General features: G+C 41.7%; 1 protein-coding gene and 3 non-coding genes across 5 annotated transcripts in view; 1 reads left to right on the top strand and 3 right to left on the bottom strand.

Annotated features, from left to right (window-relative positions):
* sema3h (sema domain, immunoglobulin domain (Ig), short basic domain, secreted, (semaphorin) 3H) overlaps positions 1–19,199 on the top strand; it is a 76,534-nt gene that overhangs the window by 9,971 nt on the left and 47,364 nt on the right. The gene's annotated exons all lie outside the window — the stretch shown is intronic.
* trnam-cau (transfer RNA methionine (anticodon CAU)) lies at positions 9,230–9,301 on the bottom strand. The gene has a single exon. It is a non-coding gene; the product is annotated as a tRNA-Met (tRNA).
* On the bottom strand, positions 9,308–9,380 carry trnar-ccu (transfer RNA arginine (anticodon CCU)). Its single transcript has one exon. It is a non-coding gene; the product is annotated as a tRNA-Arg (tRNA).
* Positions 10,009–10,081, bottom strand: trnar-ccu (transfer RNA arginine (anticodon CCU)). Its single transcript has one exon. It is a non-coding gene; the product is annotated as a tRNA-Arg (tRNA).

Genomic DNA, 19,199 nt, shown 5'->3' with positions numbered 1-19,199 from the left:
AGCCCTAATAGACAAGCAGGTATGTGAACAAAATGTATCAATGGAAAGGTCTTATACATACTTGTATAAAGAGACACACATATACACACACAACCTGAACTGCTGTCACAGTTCCACCTGCAGCTGCTTTCAAACTCATAATTGTCACATAAGAATATAAAGATTCATCATCACAACCACAGAGTAAAGCTCAATAAACGCCTCAGAGGAGGTTTGGATGGTTTATTAAGTCACTGTGAATCTATTTTCCCACATGGAGAGAGTCATGTTTTATTCATACAGCATTCGCTGAGCGAATTGGTTCGCCGTCGACATTTAATGTTAATCAGTCACTGGAGAGTATTTCAGTTGAATCATATGAGTTTGTTTGGCATGACTGGAGACTTTGGCTTTGACCTTTGACCTCTATACTGCTGATTACTTGTGATGGTTGTAAGTCAGGCGTTTACACTTATCCTGCTGTGTCCCCCGGTGTCTTTCTGGAGAAATGCCCAACTCATAATGTAAATGCAAATGAGTCCTTTTCAATTTCATGCCATTAGCATGCAAATTGCTTGGTTATACTAAACATTAGATTAGTTCATCAGTGTCCAAATGCATGTTTGCCCATGTGCATGTTTATAAAATTCAATTTAGATTTCAGAGGGGAAAAAAAACGTTGCTAAAAATAAAAGCTGCAGTTTGAATATATATTCAAATACTTACTTTACTCATTTTTATCTGTGTGACTTTATGAAGATAAAGCCCAGGTGCTGCCCAGCCATCCCCAGAGACAATACTGTTGAGGAAATTTAAGGAGCCATAAACAGCTGCTTCCAGACAAAACTCAGATGAGCTGTCTGTTTTTAATAAAGTGGAAGGACGCAGTGTGGCTGTGTTGTCTGGGAGAGAAAGGAGCCCACAGACACACAAAACAGCAGCAGATTTGGCCACTGTTGGACTCCCATCTAAACCAGATTCCGAGTAAATGCTGGTAAAACTTTAATATCTCCTTCACTAGAAAGGGGATTCAATATGAACTCACTCATAGTATCTAAATACATATCAGCTGTTTTTAATGAAATTGTAAAAGGCTACATCAAATATCCTCAACATATAAATTATGGTTTATTGCTTTTAAATCATCTGTTAAAGGTATTAAAAGAGAAAAAGGACTTGTGACATACGCCAGCAAAAATCTGCTAGATGATGCAAATGAGCAGGCAGATCTGGGTGCTGGTAAGATGGAGGGAAGTTTCCCTATATTTTGTTTACACATACTGCCCACATTGTTATGATACAAGGCTGGTTGAAAATCGGCGAAGTATCCCTCTAACTACAACATCACTATGAAACACGGGAGGTTTTTGGCAGTGTAGTGCTGAAATTACTTAAAATGTACTTTGTGGATTAAAAGTGAAAGCAGTTCTGGCAGGTTGTTTGCTCTAATTCATCTAGGCTGTAATTAGAAATCATCTCTCAAGCATCTATGTAATTTGACAGTTGTAATCATACGGTATTTAGGATTTATGACCGACTGAGCTTATTTTCTTCTTCTCAGGAATCCTACACTTTGATGAAACTATAATCTTTGTTACAACTCTCAACAGATGACATGTACCAGGATATGTTTGGCCCCAGTTTTATATGATCTGTTGTATGTTTATAAATTTATTTTGTGGTGTTGAGTTATGTTGTACATCTTCCTCCACTTTCCCCCAACATCACCTTTCTCGTCTCTCTGTGTACTAATAAAGCACAAAAGCCTTCAGAGTGATATTAAAAATCAAGAGATATTTCATTATTCATTTATTCTTTCAGATCTGTTTCTATCTAGGCCAGTGCTTTCCAGGCTCAGGGCTGGGGATGTTGCTGAGATGTGGATTTCACTGGGACAGTTATCTGGCACAGAATCAGGCTATTCTCCATTATTAATTTTAATGGAGGCAGTCCCTAACGGTGGCGCTACCATTGCTTGTCACTATTGAAGTCAAACGACAGCTGTTTGCTCGTCCCACACCTCAGAAAAGAGTCAAGTTAGGCAGCAGCTTTCTTTTCTAGAGGACTTTATTTTGCAGGTGGTGGGAATACTAATTTGGCAAAATATAAAGTATAGCTGTAACTGAGATTCTTAAAAGACTTTAGCCTCCACTTCTGTGTAATATCACCTCCCAGAATATTTGGAGGGTCTAATAAAATGTTCTTGCAGCCAAACTTTAGGCTCTTATTAAAACATAAAAAACCCTGATTAAGGGGCTCGGAGCTTGAGGGTTTTCTCCTCTCTCTGGACAGAGACAGTGAAAGGAGTCTAATTACACCCTTGCTTTGGCAACAACAGCCCCTGACAACAGTGGACAAACTGTAAATTTACCCTCGAGAGGTTTCTGGTGTTAATATCAGAGGTTATCTTTAGCCTGAAGCCTGTAATTAAGCAAAAACCCCACCAGCTTCATATTTCCTCTATTTCCCTGAAGTATTAATTTGCTCCAATCGGCCCTGCTCTCAGTAATCTAGAGTTTCTCACTTCTCCTCAGTGGTTCTTACTGTGTGTCAGCATTTCTTTCCTATACAACTTTCAAGAGCCATGAGAAAAGTTTTCACTCCTATTACTCAGGTGCTGTACACAAGTGGTCAGGGGATTAAATCGTTTATGAGCTAAGGCAAAATAAATCAATCATTTTACTGATATTGGCTGGAAAAAGTTTTAGTGAACCTGATGTGGATGACTTGGGTTGTTTCTCTTTTAAACTGTGTGCAGACGTATATATCTTACACTGCATTCCTTTCACTTTAGCTGCATGAGAGAATATAATCCACAAAGACACACTTGACTGGTGGGCCAGCTGGAAGCCAGAAGTAGTCAGGATCAGTAGTGCTAAGACCAGCTCTAACCAGCACTTTACCTCATTAGCTGTAGATTACGGGCAGGCTGGAGAGATGCAGGATATGAAGGCGCGTAGACACGTAGCAGACACTCAGAGGTTCATTCCCAAAGGAAATATCAAGCTGTCACCATTTCTACAATGATTGCGGAGAATTTGATCGATTGAGTGTAAGATAACTTAAAGACACTACGCAGGATTTTCCTTAAAATCAATGTCAAGACCTATACAAAGGTAGTCCCTCTTAATCATCACTTAGCACCCACCTGAAGTGTGTGGTGGTGTATTTTTCTGCAGAGACTCTGCCCTGTTTTTTCTCATGTTCTTCTTATTTTCCATGTTTGAGATAGACATGTAACCCCACAGCACTCAGGTGAGGTCGGGGCTTTGTTAAAAAAAAAAGGTAGCAACCAGCTGCCAGACAGTAAGCAGCAGGCATCCAAGAGACAAAGCTCAGAAGAAACCCAAATATGGTGAGCCAAAATTCCCAAACAAGGATGAATCTGGGGTTGGCTTTTACTTTAACTTTCACTGGTAAGCGTGTTTACAAACAGTAACCACCAACCCTGCCTATTATACCTTTAAAGGAAAATGGCAGCTTACAGACTCCAGTCAAGCCTCAGATTAGCGCACAAGATCTTTAACCCTCTGTGTTAGCTATCAGACATTCCCATGGCTACGTAAACAAGATGAAACCACAAGAATTGAGAATCAGATTCTTGTGGTCTCTGTCTATTTTGTCAGTGATGGAAACATCAGACAAGTGCCACGAAAGGTTGGAAGTCAGACTTCCTTTTCCTGTTTAAATAGAACCAGGACTTATCAGAAAATAGGGAGGATGTACCACAACAGATAATGGTTTTTATCGTCTGGCTGGGCATTAAAGTGGAGATTTGTCATAAATTTGACCCTCAAAGCTGATTGTAAATATAAATCTGAACTCACTGTAGTCATCATGACTATCAATAACCATCAAAGGACAGCTACTTTTTTATGGTAGCCCATTTTTCTGATGTAGAGATATTGTTATCGCCCATTTGCCGGAGCAAATGTCCACATAGCATACCGAATGTCTCACATGGTTTGATGCTGAGCCAAGAAATAGAAGCCAGAGTTTAGTGACTGCAGTGATTTTTCACTCTGATGGGTACGGACATACAGAAACCCTAACAAAGTGTCATCTTAAGTCTCATGCAGTTTAATAGATGCTGATGATTTTGCTGCACAGAGTACTCACTAATCTGTGAGTCCACACTAGTGATTTTCTTGAGTATCTGTCACCAGTCCAGGCCACTAAGGGTGATTGTGTCCTCTTGGGATAAGACAATTTGAGTTGTAGACCTCAAATCTCAGCCTCACCAGCATGAAGTGGTACTTACTTATGTACTTTAAAGCTTTAAAGTCAAGCTTTTTTAGGAATAGGGACAGCTTTTCAAATCCTAAAAGTGTGCATGCAGGGGAAAAAATAATAATTCAACTCAGGCGTGTGATGGTTTGTTGTTGCAAGTGAGGCTATTGTTTTGGGAGGATTTTGCAAGTCCTCATACCTAAAAAGCTTATAACCACATTGATAAGATGAAAACACACCATGCTACTTTGTCAAAGTCAGAGTGGATCAGCTTCATCATCGTTTAAGGAAACTACAGTTGAATGCTGGCAGGAGATGCAACGTTGACTGAGATCATCTGCAGTCTATTCTCTTGGTCTTTTTCATCAGAATGAGAAATAAATATTGTGTTTTCAAATCCCCAAATTAATTCAAAATATTAGAATGAGAAAAAAATGACTTGTTATAGCTGCTAATCAAAAACGTCTGCGTGTAGCACTGAGCAAACCATTTAACCACCAACATTGTTCTGCACTGCGCGCCTCCCACATGAAACTGTACGCAACTGTGTGAATGTGAAGCAGAGAAAACAATGAGTGTTCTCAGTGAACCCGCTCTTAGATAAATAAAGATGAAAAAGATAAAAAGCAAACAGTAAATGGACTCTGATGTGTGTACGCAGCAGCACGGCGACCCGGGCCAAGCAGTCTGATGATGATGAATAATCATACACGCCGAGGTCGGAGGTCAAGCCGTCCACGTGGGTCTGGTCTGTCTGAGACACAGTCCAGATGTGGTGCGTCTGTGTGTTTGGCTATAATGTTTCTGTGGTATGGGTTGTGTGTGTGTGGGTGTGTGTGTGTGTGTGTGCGTGGGCACATACGTATGTTTGAATGTGTGAGAATTTGAATCCATGTGAAAAAGGAAGAAGCAATACGCAGAGAATTGGTGCATGTGAATGATGAACAGTGTTGATTTTTTTACTTTGTAGGAACAGATGCATAACCATAGAACAACGGTGCCCAACGCAGAGGCATGATGCCAATTAGAGGATAAATCTGACAGGTGGCGAGATGATTAACATCATGTAAAATGATGCAATGAGTGATGCTAGCATCAGACTACAAGATATCAGCCTAATGCTGGTCAGATCTGACGATGTGAGGCATCAGGACTAAAAACTGAGCATTGGGCTTGACACATTGTCATGTTATCCTTCGTTAGGCACCTTACTCTGCATCTACGGTACTTCACAAGACCCCAATTGAAAGACAGGCATGTTAGACCTTTCAATGTCATTATTTTTGATTTTACTGATTCTCGAAAATTATCTCTTTTGCCTGGTCAACTTTACACATTATTAAAGTTGTGAGAGACCACAAGCTACAGTGCCCTCCAAAAGTATTGGAACAGTGAGGCCAATTCCTTTATTTTTGTTGTAGACTGAAAATATTTGGGTTTGACATCAAAAGATGAATATGGGACAAGAGATCAACATTTCAGCTTTCATTTCCAGGTATTTACATCTGGATCTGATACACAACTTAGAAGATAGCACCTTTTGTTTGAACCCACCCATTTTTCATGAGAGCAAAAGTATTGGAACATGTGACTGACAGGTGTGTCTTGTTGCCCAGGTGTCTCCCAATTACATTGATTATTCAAACAATAAATAGCACTGGATGACTGAGCTCAGTTTCAGATTGAGTACGATAGGTTTTGCCTGTGCAGACTGCATTTAGAGGTGGAACCAACATGAAAACCAGAGAGCTGTCTATGGGTGAAAAAGAAGCAATTGTGAATCTGAGAGAAGTTGGACAATCAATCAGAGCCATTGCACAAACATTGGCCATAGCCAGTACAACCATTTGGAATGTCCTGAAGAAGAAAGAAACCACTGGTGTACTAAGCAACAAACGTCGAACAGGTAGACCAAGGAAGACATCAGCAGTTGATGACAGAAACATATTGAGAGCTGTAAAGAAAGACCCTAAAACAACTGTTAGTGACATCAGCAACAACCTCCAGAGGGCAGGAGTGAAGGTATCACAATCTACTGTTCGCAGAAGACTTCATGAACAAAAGTACAGAGGCTACACCAGATGATGCAAACCACTCATTAGCAAGAAGAATAGGAAGGCCAGGCTGGAATTTGCCAAAAGGTACAGAGATGAGCCTCAAAAATTCAGGGAAAAAGTTTTATGGACTGATGAGACAAAGATTAACTTTTACCAAAGTGATGGAAAGGTGAAAGTTTGGAGAAAGAAAGGATCTGCTCATGATCCCAAACATACAAGCTCATCTGTGAAACACGGTGGAGGTAATGTCATGGCTTGGGCTTGCATGGCTTCTTCTGGGAAGGGCTCTTTCATCTTCATTGATGATGTAACACATGATGGCAGCAGCAAAATGAACTCAGAAGTCTACAGAAACATTTTGTCTGCTAATTTAAAGAAAGATGCAACCAAACTGATTGGGAGATCCTTCATCATGCAGCAAGATAACGACCCAAAACACACTGCCAAAACAACAAAGGAGTTCATCAGGGGCAAGAAGTGGAAGGTTTTAGACTGGCCAAGTCAGTCTCCAGACTTAAACCCAATAGAGCATGCATTTTACCTGCTGAAGAGAAGACTGAAGGGAGTAACCCCCCAAAACAAACAACAACTGAAAGAGACTGCGGTGAAAGCCTGGAAAAGCATCACAAAAGAAGAATGCAAAAGTTTGGTGATGTCAGTGGGTCTCAGGCTTGATGCAGTTATTGAAAGCAAAGGATTTGCAACTAAATATAAATATAAATATATAATAAGTCTCATTCACTTTAATCTATTTTAAGTTTATATGTTCCAATACTTTTGCTCACCTAAAAAATTTGTGTTCCATTACAAATAATGCTATCTTCTAAGTTGTGTATCAGATCCAGATGTAAATACCTGGAAATAAAAGCTGAAATGTTGATCTCTTGTCTCATATTCATCTTTTGATGTCAAACCCAAATATTTTCAGTCTACAACAAAAGTAAACGAATTGGACTTACTGTTCCAATACTTTTGGAGGGCACTGTATAATTGATTGGGACATGGCCAATCATGGCAGAATTTAAGCCACCAAGAACACCTGATATCAATGGAATTTTAAGAAAGATGGCAACATAAAATGTGAATTTTTCATTTTTCCATCCACTATTTTTATGCCTATGTTGGAAGTTGGTTCATCATGAGAAGCAGCAGGTGGTGCTAATTCTCCTGTCAGGTGTCACTGCAGAAAAGGGTGTGACAAAATGAGGTAATTAAAAGAGCGCCAGTCAGAAATAGAGAGTTTTGAGCCACTAATATTACCGCTATGTGCTGTGGGAGGAGTTCTGGTAACAACCCTGTGTACATAAGCATGTTGAAAGCCTCAAGAGATGATTAAGCGAGCTTGCAGTGGCCTGTACAGTGACGATACATCGTGACTGTATCATTATTTATTCACTGAATATGTTTCCATTGCACTTAGTCACATGTTCCATATTATTTATACGCCAACTTTTCTACCTCACCCATGAGTAAAACCTTTTTTTGCAATATTTTGAGATTATTGCGTTTTTTTCCTCTCAAATTAAAAATGCACATAAAAACAAATGGATGGAAAGGCACCTTGTGAGATTTTATAACTACTGTATCAATGTAGACGTGTGTTAAAAATGATTTTTGTGTGTGGGTGTACATGCTTGTGTATGTCTCCACATGAGTGCCCATCTGTGTGCCTATAGGCTTTGTTCCCAGGCTTCTGCAGGTCTCCTGCTGTAATTGCAACAGTAATTGGTGAAGTGATAACCCCATTTCCACAGGAAATGTGCCCCGGTTTCCTCACCCCCCGCCCCCATTATCCCCCTCTGGTGGCGCAGCTAACAAAGTCCTCCCCCTGGGAACATTGCACCAGACAGCTAAAGTTCCCTGGGGCTCGGAGAGTACACAAACAGACGGACAAAGACAGTCACAGAAGCAAAACTACACACATGCAGCTCACAAACACATTCACTTGGACATAGTCGATGCTGTAGGCTGTGGGGGAATAATTGGAGAGATTAAAGTGTCGCTTGTGTGTGTACATGCAGCAAAAAATGGTGTGTCTGGATGTACAACAAGGAGAACTCGCTGTAAAACACCAGGAAAATAACAAAGTTGGACTCCCATGAGTGAGATAACGACTGAAAGAGAGACTTGATTCTTTCATCATCCTTTTTTTCATTTGTATCTTATAGTGTGTGTCACTCATATTTCACTGTGCCATTGCAAACTCCTGCAAGGCTTACAGAACTATTTTTATGTTTTACTTGATACGTGTTGCAAGTCCTGCACTCATTTGGGAAAGTTTCCTCCCTAAAACTTGTTATTGCTCATACACTGTGGAATAACTAGCACTGCCTGCATGAAAATAAAATTATCAAACATCCCACCTGTTCAGCAGTGAGCATATCTGGTCATCATCTCAGAACTGATGTGTTGTGAGGCCAGCATGGAAAGCATGCTGTAACTTATGGAAGTAGTGCAGATCTCACTGTACAAAAGAGTGCACTCTCAGTATTCGATAATTGAGGCATCCCACAGCCAGTGACCGTCTTATGAGAATCTCTGGCTTTACCTCTTTAGTACTGTTGCTATGGTTACTTGAAAACCAATATACTGTAGGTTGAGCACTGATACTAAACTTTTGACCAGAACTGCTGTATGTTTGAGGTTTCTTGATAAATACTTTTAGCAGATACCAGCCAGCCAAGAGAATTGAGCATGTTGTCAGGCCATCAGTTACCTTTACTTTTAATTAGGAAATATGTTTAACAAATTTATCAAGAGGAATACCTCTTTGTCATCAGCGCCTTTTCCATCTGAGATTCTTCTGAAGACTGGTGGACAGCAGGTTACAACTGGTGTACCATCTGAGGTTCACTGCATTGTGTCTGAATCTATATTTTCAGTGTAGCCATGATGGCACCCATAGCTGCTACTGAACTATTCATATAGATTATAATTGCGTAATTCTCCCAGTAAAAGACTGTTAGCAGAGGATGGTTTCGATCCATCGACCTCTGGGTTATGGGCCCAGCACGCTTCCGCTGCGCCACTCTGCTGTAAACCACCCCAGATGGGACTTGAACCCACAATCCCTGGCTTAGGAGGCCAGTGCCTTATCCATTAGGCCACTGGGGCTTGATGTAAAGTCACCAACAATAGGTTTAGCAGAAACATTGTCTTTAAACAATACGACAGTGGCTCCTGAGGTCGCCATGGCAGTGGCAGAGGTGACACAACTAGAGATAATGTAACTCACAGTGATATTGGCTTGGGCTGGAGACAGAGTGCTTTATCCAGTAGGCCACGGGGGCCTCATAGAACACAAGCTGACCAGTTTTGTTAAGACACAGTAGCCCTCTTTACAAAGCAATCGCACTAGAGGGCTGCTACAAAGTTCTTTCACTACACAAAACCAAACAACAGGGTGTTATTTTAGGTAGCATGCTGGCATTCAGTAAGCAGAAGAGGAGTGACGGATGTGATGTGTAACACAACAGCGTCAGCATCTACTGTGACATATCTATGTCCGGCACATAAATGGCAATAGCAATCATTCCTATTATGTGGGGGTTAATCTCATTCTTGCATTGTAAGGAGCTCCCAAACCTCATTGTTTCCCAAAATTTGCAGAACTTTTTGACTCTTGATGTCATTTTTAGAGTTAGTTGCAAACTGCTTTTAAATCTCCCAGTGGTGGGTTGCACACATAACATGTCATCAGAGCGTCACACCCGTCCCATCGCTGCGCCACTCTGCTGTAAGACACCCCAGATGGGACTCGAACCCACAATCCCTGGCTTAGGAGGCCAGTGCCTTATCCATTAGGCCACTGGGGCTACACTTTCATTGCCAGCCTTCACGGCGTGTCTATGCAGTAGAAAGATGTTAATACTTCTGGATTTGTTACTACATGATTAGAGACAAAGGGCTGTGGCATTGGCTTTTGACCACCAGAATGCAGTGCACCACACCAGACCAATAAAAGCTCCCACTGGCAGGCGATGTAATGTGAACTTGTCCATGTTGACAAAGCAGAAAATATGACAAACAATCTCAAATTATGGTTAAACCATTCACTGAAATGTGTTTATGAAAACATTTGAGAGGAGAAATTGGCAACACAGTAACAGACTCTAGGTCCATATTAAATCATCGCTGCTTAGTGTTGGAGGTTAATCTGAGTTTGATCTGAGTCTTTCTTGATCTGCTTCTATACTCTGTGTCTGTGTTTGTGTACATATGAGAATGAGGATGCACAATCTGTAGTTTGAGCAACAGATCTAGAGCCAGAAAAAAAACTGCCTGATGATATGTTTCGCATTATTCACCGGATTTGTTATGGGAGATGAGCAGGGAGATCTGGTTGCTGGTAAGATGGAGGGAAGTTTACCACAGTCTATTTACACATACTGCCCACAATGTTATTATACGAAGCTGGTTGAAAATCCCTTTAATGTCTGCACTGCATGTCATGTTGTAAAAAAAGAGGATGCACAGAGAGCTGATCATTGATTTAAATCGCTCGCAAATTGCCTCGTCTGGGTTTAATCCGAGACAAGCTTGCCGTAACTTTTCCCTTTTGTACATCTTATTGACAAGTATGCTGTAAAAAGCATCCTTTGAATAACAAGCAGTAAATTAAAAAAAAATATTCACTACTAAAAGACACTTAATTATGGGTTAACTAAAAAAAAACAGTTTCAGTCTAAACAACATTTGAAAGACAGCTGGATCAGCACAACACAAGCTTCATTCTTCTGCTGTAGGTCCAGGAGTATTTACCTGCACGTTGTATGAAGTCTTTTGCAGTCTTTCTGCTCATGCACAGGTGTGGTCATTCACAAGCATGCTAGCACACATATACATTGCTCTGTGTGTGCGTCTGTGTGTCGAGCAGTGCAGGAATGTTCTTAGCTGTATCACACGCCACACATTTTCTCTAATCACATTGAGGTCCATCAGAGCTCCCATGACCAGAAGCCTTTAATCTAATGTTCACCATGGATAAAAATACCTACCGCTAGCCCACACATACATGTAAGCACACAAACAGTAAATAAACAAAAACAGACACTGATGGAGGCAAATACAGACAGGCAGACACTTGCACCACTATAAAGGAGCCTTTCACGCACAGACGTTTCAGTGTGTGTGTGTGTGTGTGTGTGTGTGTGTGTGTGTGTGTGCGTGTGTGTGTGTGTGCGTGTGTGTGAGCGTGCATGCACCAGTAGGATTATGTCTTAGCGTCTCTGTTCTTTTACGTCTTAACCTTCTCCGCCTTTGATTCCCAGTGACAGGAGTCAGAGGCCAATTGGCCCGGATCAGAGGTCACGACCCTCGTTGACCTCGCTGTCAACTGAATGCTGCTAAGACTGGCTGCACTCAGCAGGCGCGTGTGTATGCGTGTGTTTGCATGTGTGTATGTGTGTGCAGAATGAGCAAATTGTGCTGCTTTCAATGAACATAAAGGCTGTTTTTGCTATTATAATTACCTATTTTATACACATTTCTATATCTTTATCTTATCTTGATTGGCTTTTATGATTATAGTTATATGCTATAACTTACAATACTGGCACCTTTGACAGAAGGCCAGAACTCGTACCTGTGGTCTGTTGAACTTTTGACGATGTTAGACAATGAAAATGTGCTTAAAACATTCAAGCAAAATCCTTTATGACATTGTCAACTGAAATTCTACCTCTACCTAAAATGCTGCGCTCGTCACTGTCTCCAGCCATCCAATTATAGTGGAAAAAGGGCGGGACAAATACCACATAACCCGCCGTATCAGAGGACAAATACAAGTGCTTAACAATGACAATTGCCGTTTCCAGCTGGGAAAAGAAATGCTTTTGGTGGACACACGGTCTTATTAAAGTAACATTAGCGATTGTCCAGCCTATGAGAATGTAGTTGGACAGTAGCATATAGACCAACCCATCGACCAACTGACTAGAATATGACAGCCCCAGAATTTAGCACCACACTACTATCAAATCCACTATCTGTCACCAAAAATGATAATTGGCATTTCTAGACAGTCTCAACTTTAAGCTAAAAACAATGGTAAAAGTTAAAAGTCAATATTTTTGCTATGAAACTCATGATAAAGAGCACTCAGGAGACATTTGTGAAGTTACAGGATAGATACAAGCTACAGGATCGTTTGAGGATGCAGAAATCAGTCCTGAAGAAATATTGCACAGAGAAGTAACCATGTATTACCCAACCTTTTCACAGAATGTAATTATAGTCACTCTACTTTTTTAAACCAGCTTTCCCACAATATAGAGTGACTTCTGATATTTTTCTGATATTCTCTGCTTTAAGTTCTCCTCTCTCTGCCACATGACAACTTGCTATTTTGGTATCAGATTGTTCTTCCAGTTTTCAGTGTGATTTGAAGGCATTTGAGAGCCGAGACTCATTGTTAAAAAAAAAATCAATTTTACTGTAATTCAGAGTTTCTGAAAAGGCTGCAGAGTTGGAGAACAAGATTGCCTCTGGGTCGATAAAATCATCAAACCCACACAGACGAATGCTGAAAATTTCACTGCCACTTTCACCGCCACTTACATAAGCTCTCATTCACAAGTTATTGTAGACCGCGAGGTGAATTGGTTGACCTCTCCTGACCATATGTGGTTAATAATGGCTGAAGAGTTTAATTTAGAGTTGGCCAGTGTGTGTGTTAATATCCTGTTGAATGTTGGTGGTGACTGATAGCCAGGCTTTGTGGCACAGATGATGGCTTTTTATATCCTGAACATGGTATGCTTGAATGGGTGTGTGTGTGTGTGTGTGTGTGTGGGCGCGCGCACGCCCTTCCATTAACTAAATAGCTTTGATGTCTTGGAAAAACACTCCATTATTCCAAACTGCCCTCTGTGTTTTAGCCAAAGTGTTGATGAGAGATGTGGGCCAAATCATTCATCTGTATGTGTGTGAGTGTGTGTGTGTGTGTGTGTGTGAGAGAGAGAGAGAGAGAGAGAGAGAGAGAGAGAGAGAGATATTAGGGGGGTGTGTGGAGTGGGTGAGGAGGCAAGGCCAAGAGACACCCCTCGACACACCACAAACACCCCCTCGCAAATTATGTCGGCATGGTTGCTGTTTCTATGGCAACTGTCCCAAGAGTAAGGGTGGGGTGGGTGCAGCTGGTGTTTCTCGACTGAGTCAGGGGCGAGCGTGTGTGTGTGTGTATGGTGGGGTAAAGAATGTGGGTTTTTTATACTGAATAAGAGCCATTCATCGTTCTGAGGTCAAGCTGGGAGACAAAAAATTTCCAAAAATTCGGTGCATGTGTGATGGTGTGTGCAGGATAAAGAAGTTGTATTTAAACCAAGGGAGTGTGTGTGTGTGTGTGTGTGTGTGTGTGTGTGTGTGTGTGTGTGAGCTAAATCTAAATTTGTTTCTCTTGAACATGTGCTGCTGACTCACAGTTACACTTACTTTGAATCTTTGCAAATGTATATGTGTGTGTGTGTGTGTGTGTGTGTGTGTGTATGTGTGTGTTTACAAAGCCACTCTCAGTTCCCTCTTGCAGATCCGAGTGTCACCAGCCCTTTTTGCTGTATTGCTGATTTAATGCACTAAAGTGAGGATGTGAGCTGGATTTCAGCCTGTCTGACCCAATAGGATCTTGTGATGCTCACAGATGCTGAATGTCACTGGTGTTTCCACTGCAGACTTGGTTTCATATTCAATTAAGCTGAGCCTTTATATTGAATTAAGCAAGGTCATAGCGCCCTTGTGGCACCCAGACTATAATTCAGATGAAGTACCTGATGCTTAAGTTGGCTGAGCAAAGCATGAATTCCACCAGGGTTAGATTACCTGTGGAAAAAGTAGCAGAAACGTCTTATCTTCAAATGAAGTCGGGAGGTTATAGTTTCAAATTAAGAGGTGGAGTGCATCATATGCTTGGAATTCAAATAGTTGAACCTTTGAAAACATTATCAAGTGACTGACAACCAAGCGGCAGCCTCAGTCAATGAAAAATGAAGCCAAGATGGAAGTGTCAAAAACTGCAGTCCTTTGAATGGCCACTTAAGGCTGGCTCCAAAACTTTATAGCAGAAATAAACATGTTGACAGCCTGCCCATCACGGTAGCTACATTCATTATTTTTACAGAAAATGGCTATGTCTATAAAAACATCAGTGCATGTCACAACCCGCAAACTTGAAGCTATCAGAATTCTTTTCCCAATTACGAAACGGCGAGTCATGTCTTCTTTGATGACTAAACGAATGGGGTGGTGAAACATAATGTAAGAATGTAAACATGATGCATGTTACCTACTCTGAAGTAGGAGCTTAAAAAAGTCCCTCTAAACAATCTAAGAACTGTGATCATTCCTAGTTCTTACAGTGCAGACACAACAAAAAGCTAAAAAACTTAAAACAATGGAAAAGTTCCTCCGGTCCGAAAACACCCAGTGCTTTTTGAAAGTAGGTTTCACAGCTCAGGGTCATACAAAAAGGCACAATGTTTACAGCCTTTGATTAATAACCATAGTTTCGTCATCATTCCAATTGGCTATCAAAAGGTTTTGCTGTTAGAATTCGTTGCTAAGATGTGGTGGGGGGTGTGAGGACTCTGCTTGAACAAACAAACAAATATTGAACAAAGCAAATAAACGTCACAGTTCTGTTGAATTCAATGTGTTGCTGATGCACCCACTGCGATTAATAAAGCCGAGATCAGCGTGAGGCGAAATAATTTACCTCTCTGACCATTTGTTGAATATTAACAAAGTACCCAGCGGCTAATAAGCAGAGATTTCCTGCTGAGCTAAAGTAGAGGTTTCTAATATCTGCCTTTAGTCTGCAGAGCTCTCCTCTCCTACTGCGTCTGTCTCTCTGTTTCAGATTATGTCTCCATTTCCATTGAGTCATGCCTCCCTCTCTCTTATTTCTCCCATTGTTTCCCGTCTGCTCATCCATCTCTTGTGTTTTCTCCTGACTGTCAGCATGTTGTGGTTCCTCATTGCTGTCTCTAGCATCACTCTTTCTTTCTTCCTCTTCCTCCATATTTCTCTGCCTCCATGACTGACTGCCTTTTATTTTTTACCTTCCTCTCTGACATTTTTTCTACTCCTTTCTTCTCCTACAGCTGCTCTGTCTTCCTTGCTTTTTCCCCTCACCCGTCACCCCTCCAATCATCATTGCTCACCCTGTCATCATATTATTTTTCCTCTCACTTTTGCCTCTTTTTCATCTGCCTCTCTCACCCCTCTCTTCCTCCTCCTCAATCCACAAATCTATCCATCATTTTTCACTCTGTTATTACACTACATTTTTCCCTCACGCTCTCGGCTACTCTTCCCCTTCATCCTCCATTCTCACTTGGTTCCACCTCCTCATCAATCCCCTCATATGTCTATCATCCCCCCAGCCCTGTCATCGCAACATGATTTTTACAGGAGCTCTCTCTTCCACCAGCGTCGACCTTTCCTGCCTAATCCCCACCTGTCTTTCCCCATTCTTCTCCTTCCTGCTCATCCTCATCATCATCCATCAATATTTATTAATTTCTTGCATCAGGATTTATTCTCCCCCCTCCCCCTCCTCTTCTCTTCCTCCTCATCTGTCTGTCATTGTGTCATGTTTTGACATTTTTCCCCTATTCTCATCTCGTAACTGTCTTCACCCATCAGACTGTTTTCATCTTCTTGTCACTTTGTCGTGTCATTTATCCCATCCTCTCTCCCTCTTTCTCCTCTTTTTGACTTTACCAACCTTTCCTATTTTACCCTCTCATATTTACCATGTGGTTTGTGTGCACAGTGAAAAATACAGATGGAAAGTTTAAAAAAAAAAAAAACAGCAATGCAATCATCATAGTCAACAAAGTTTTCTTTGGTCCAAAAGAAAAGAACTTGCAATATTTAGTTCTGCTCTGTTCTGATCACATAATTACATACCAGCCAGACACTGTGGACAAAAGTCACAGGGGCTCACAGCATGTAGCTTGTTAATTGGGCAGAGTTGTGGAAACCTGTCATTTTGATGAATTTGCACAAGGTCTGAAAAAAATCACATTCAAGTTCCTGTACATTTATTTAAGCATGACTGACTCTTCCATGCTCTCTTTGTCTGTTGCTCAAGGAAATGGCTGAAAATGACCTTTAAGCTGCAAAACACATGAACATAGCACCTGTGGCTTTAGGTTTATGAAGACATGTCTGAAACCTGGGGTTTACCTCTTGGTGGCATCTTTAGTTACCTCAGTGAGAAAATCCATATGCAACATCTGCATTGTCTGAGTGTTGAAGCTTGAAGGAATACGTCTACCTCAAACTGACCATTTGTATACAGTACAGGCCAAAAGTTTGGACACACCTTCTCATTCAATGCGTTTTCTTTATTTTCATGACTATTTACATTGTAGATTCTCACTGAAGGCATCAAAACTATGAATGAACACATGTGGAGTTATGTACTTAACAAAAAAAGGTGAAATAACTGAAAACATGTTTTATATTCTAGTTTCTTCAAAATAGCCACCCTTTGCTCTGATTACTGCTTTGCACACTCTTGGCATTCTCTCGATGATGAGCTTCAGGTGAGTAGTCACCTGAAATGGTTTTCCAACAGTCTTGAAGGAGTTCCCAGAGGTGTTTAGCACTTGTTGGCCCCTTTGCCTTCACTCTGCGGTCCAGCTCACCCCAAACCATCTCGATTGGGTTCAGGTCCGGTGACTGTGGAGGCCAGGTCATCTGCCGCAGCACTCCATCACTCTCCTTCTTGGTCAAATAGCCCTTACACAGCCTGGAGGTGTGTTTGGGGTCATTGTCCTATTGAAAAATAAATGATCGTCCAACTAAAGGCAAACCGGATGGGATGGCATGTCGCTGCAGGATGCTGTGGTAGCCATGCTGGTTCAGTGTGCCTTCAATTTTGAATAAATCCCCAACAGTGTCACCAGCAAAACACCCCCACACCATCACACCTCCTCCTCCATGCTTCACAGTGGGAACCAGGCATGTGGAATCCATCTGTTCACCTTTTCTGCGTCTCACAAAGACACGGCGGTTGGAACCAAAGATCTCAAATTTGGACTCATCAGACCAAAGCACAGATTTCCACTGGTCTAATGTCCATTCCTTGTGTTTCTTGGCCCAAACAAATCTCTTCTGCTTGTTGCCTCTCCTTAGCAGTGGTTTCCTAGCAGCTATTTGACCATGAAGGCCTGATTCGCGCAGTCTCCTCTTAACAGTTGTTCTAGAGATGGGTCTGCTGCTAGAACTCTGTGTGGCATTCATCTGGTCTCTGATCTGAGCTGCTGTTAACTTGCGATTTCTGAGGCTGGTGACTCGGATGAACTTATCCTCAGAAGCAGAGGTGACTCTTGGTCTTCCTTTCCTGGGTCGGTCCTCATGTGTGCCAGTTTCGTTGTAGCGCTTGATGGTTTTTGCGACTCCACTTGGGGACACATTTGAAGTTTTCGCAATTTTCCGGACTGACTGACCTTCATTTCTTAAAGTAATGATGGCCACTCATTTTTCTTTAGTTAGCTGATTGGTTCTTGCCATAATATGAATTTTAACAGTTGTCCAATAGGGCTGTCGGCTGTGTATTAACCTGACTTCTGCACAACACAACTGATGGTCCCAACCCCATTGATAAAGCAAGAAATTCCACTAATTAACCCTGATAAGGCACACCTGTGAAGTGGAAACCATTTCAGGTGACTACCTCTTGAAGCTCATGGAGAGAATGCCAAGAGTGTGCAAAGCCGTAATCAGAGCAAAGGGTGGCTATTTTGAAGAAACTAGAATATAAAACATGTTTTCAGTTATTTCACCTTTTTTTGTTAAGTACATAACTCCACATGTGTTCATTCATAGTTTTGATGCCTTCAGTGAGAATCTACAATGTAAATAGTCATGAAAATAAAGAAAACGCATTGAATGAGAAGGTGTGTCCAAACTTTTGGCCTGTACTGTATATCAGTTAGTCATGTTGTGCCACCTTGACTTTGTGAGGAAAACTTTGTTTTTCTCTCATGCCTCCAAAGAGAACGGTGAACATATTTATTGATTGATTGCTTGATTGATTGGGGACCGTGTTTAATAACAGGAAAACTATATCAAAACTAACATTAACTCATGCTGTATAATCCAAGTCTCATTTATCCAATTGTATCCTCAGTACTCTCCAAACACATGCATTTTTGCCACAACCTTACTCCTTAAAACTGAACAAAAGTGAAACTTATCTGTGCTCTTTTCAAAGCCAAACTCCAAAACTAAGGTTTTTAGCAATAATCCATGTGTTTGGGAACTACTGAGCATACAACTGGATAAATGAGACTTGGATTATGTTTGTTTTCTGGGGAAGCAAGAAAAAGTTTTCATGAATCCAAGGTAACACGGCATGACTGATTTAGAAATGGTCATTTTGTGGGTGAAGTGTCCCTCTAAGGTCCAGTATGTAGGATCTTGGGGATCTTCTTCTTCGTCTTCGTCGTCTTCCGCTTATCCGGGTCCGGGTCACGGGGGCAGCAGCCTCAGCAAAGAAGCCCAGACAGTCCTCTCCCCCGCCACTTTCGTCAGCTCTTCCGAGGGAACCCCGAAGCGTTCCCAGGCCAGCCGGGTGATGTAATCCCTCCAGCGTGTCCTGGGGCGGCCCCGAGGTCTCCTCCCGGTTGGACATGCCCAAAACACCTCCTAAGGAAGGCGTCCGGGAGGCATCCTTACCAGATGCCCGAACCACTTCAACTGGCTCCTCTCGATGTGGAGGAGCAGCAGCTCTACTCCGAGTCCCTCCCGGATGTCCGAGCTCCTCACCCTATCCCTAAGGCTGAGCCCAGCCACCCTGCGGAGGAAACTCATTTCGGCCGCTTGAACTCCCGATCTCGTTCTTTCGGTCACTATCCAGAGCTCGTGACCATAGGTGAGGGTTGGAACCTCACGTAGATCAACCGGCAAATCGAGAGCTTCGCTTTC

Source organism: Epinephelus lanceolatus, chromosome 8 (assembly GCF_041903045.1).
Source record: "Epinephelus lanceolatus isolate andai-2023 chromosome 8, ASM4190304v1, whole genome shotgun sequence".
Classification (NCBI taxonomy): domain Eukaryota; kingdom Metazoa; phylum Chordata; class Actinopteri; order Perciformes; family Serranidae; genus Epinephelus; species Epinephelus lanceolatus.
The sequence above is the reverse complement of the archived record's forward strand: the minus strand, read 5'-3'. Positions and strand labels throughout refer to the sequence as shown.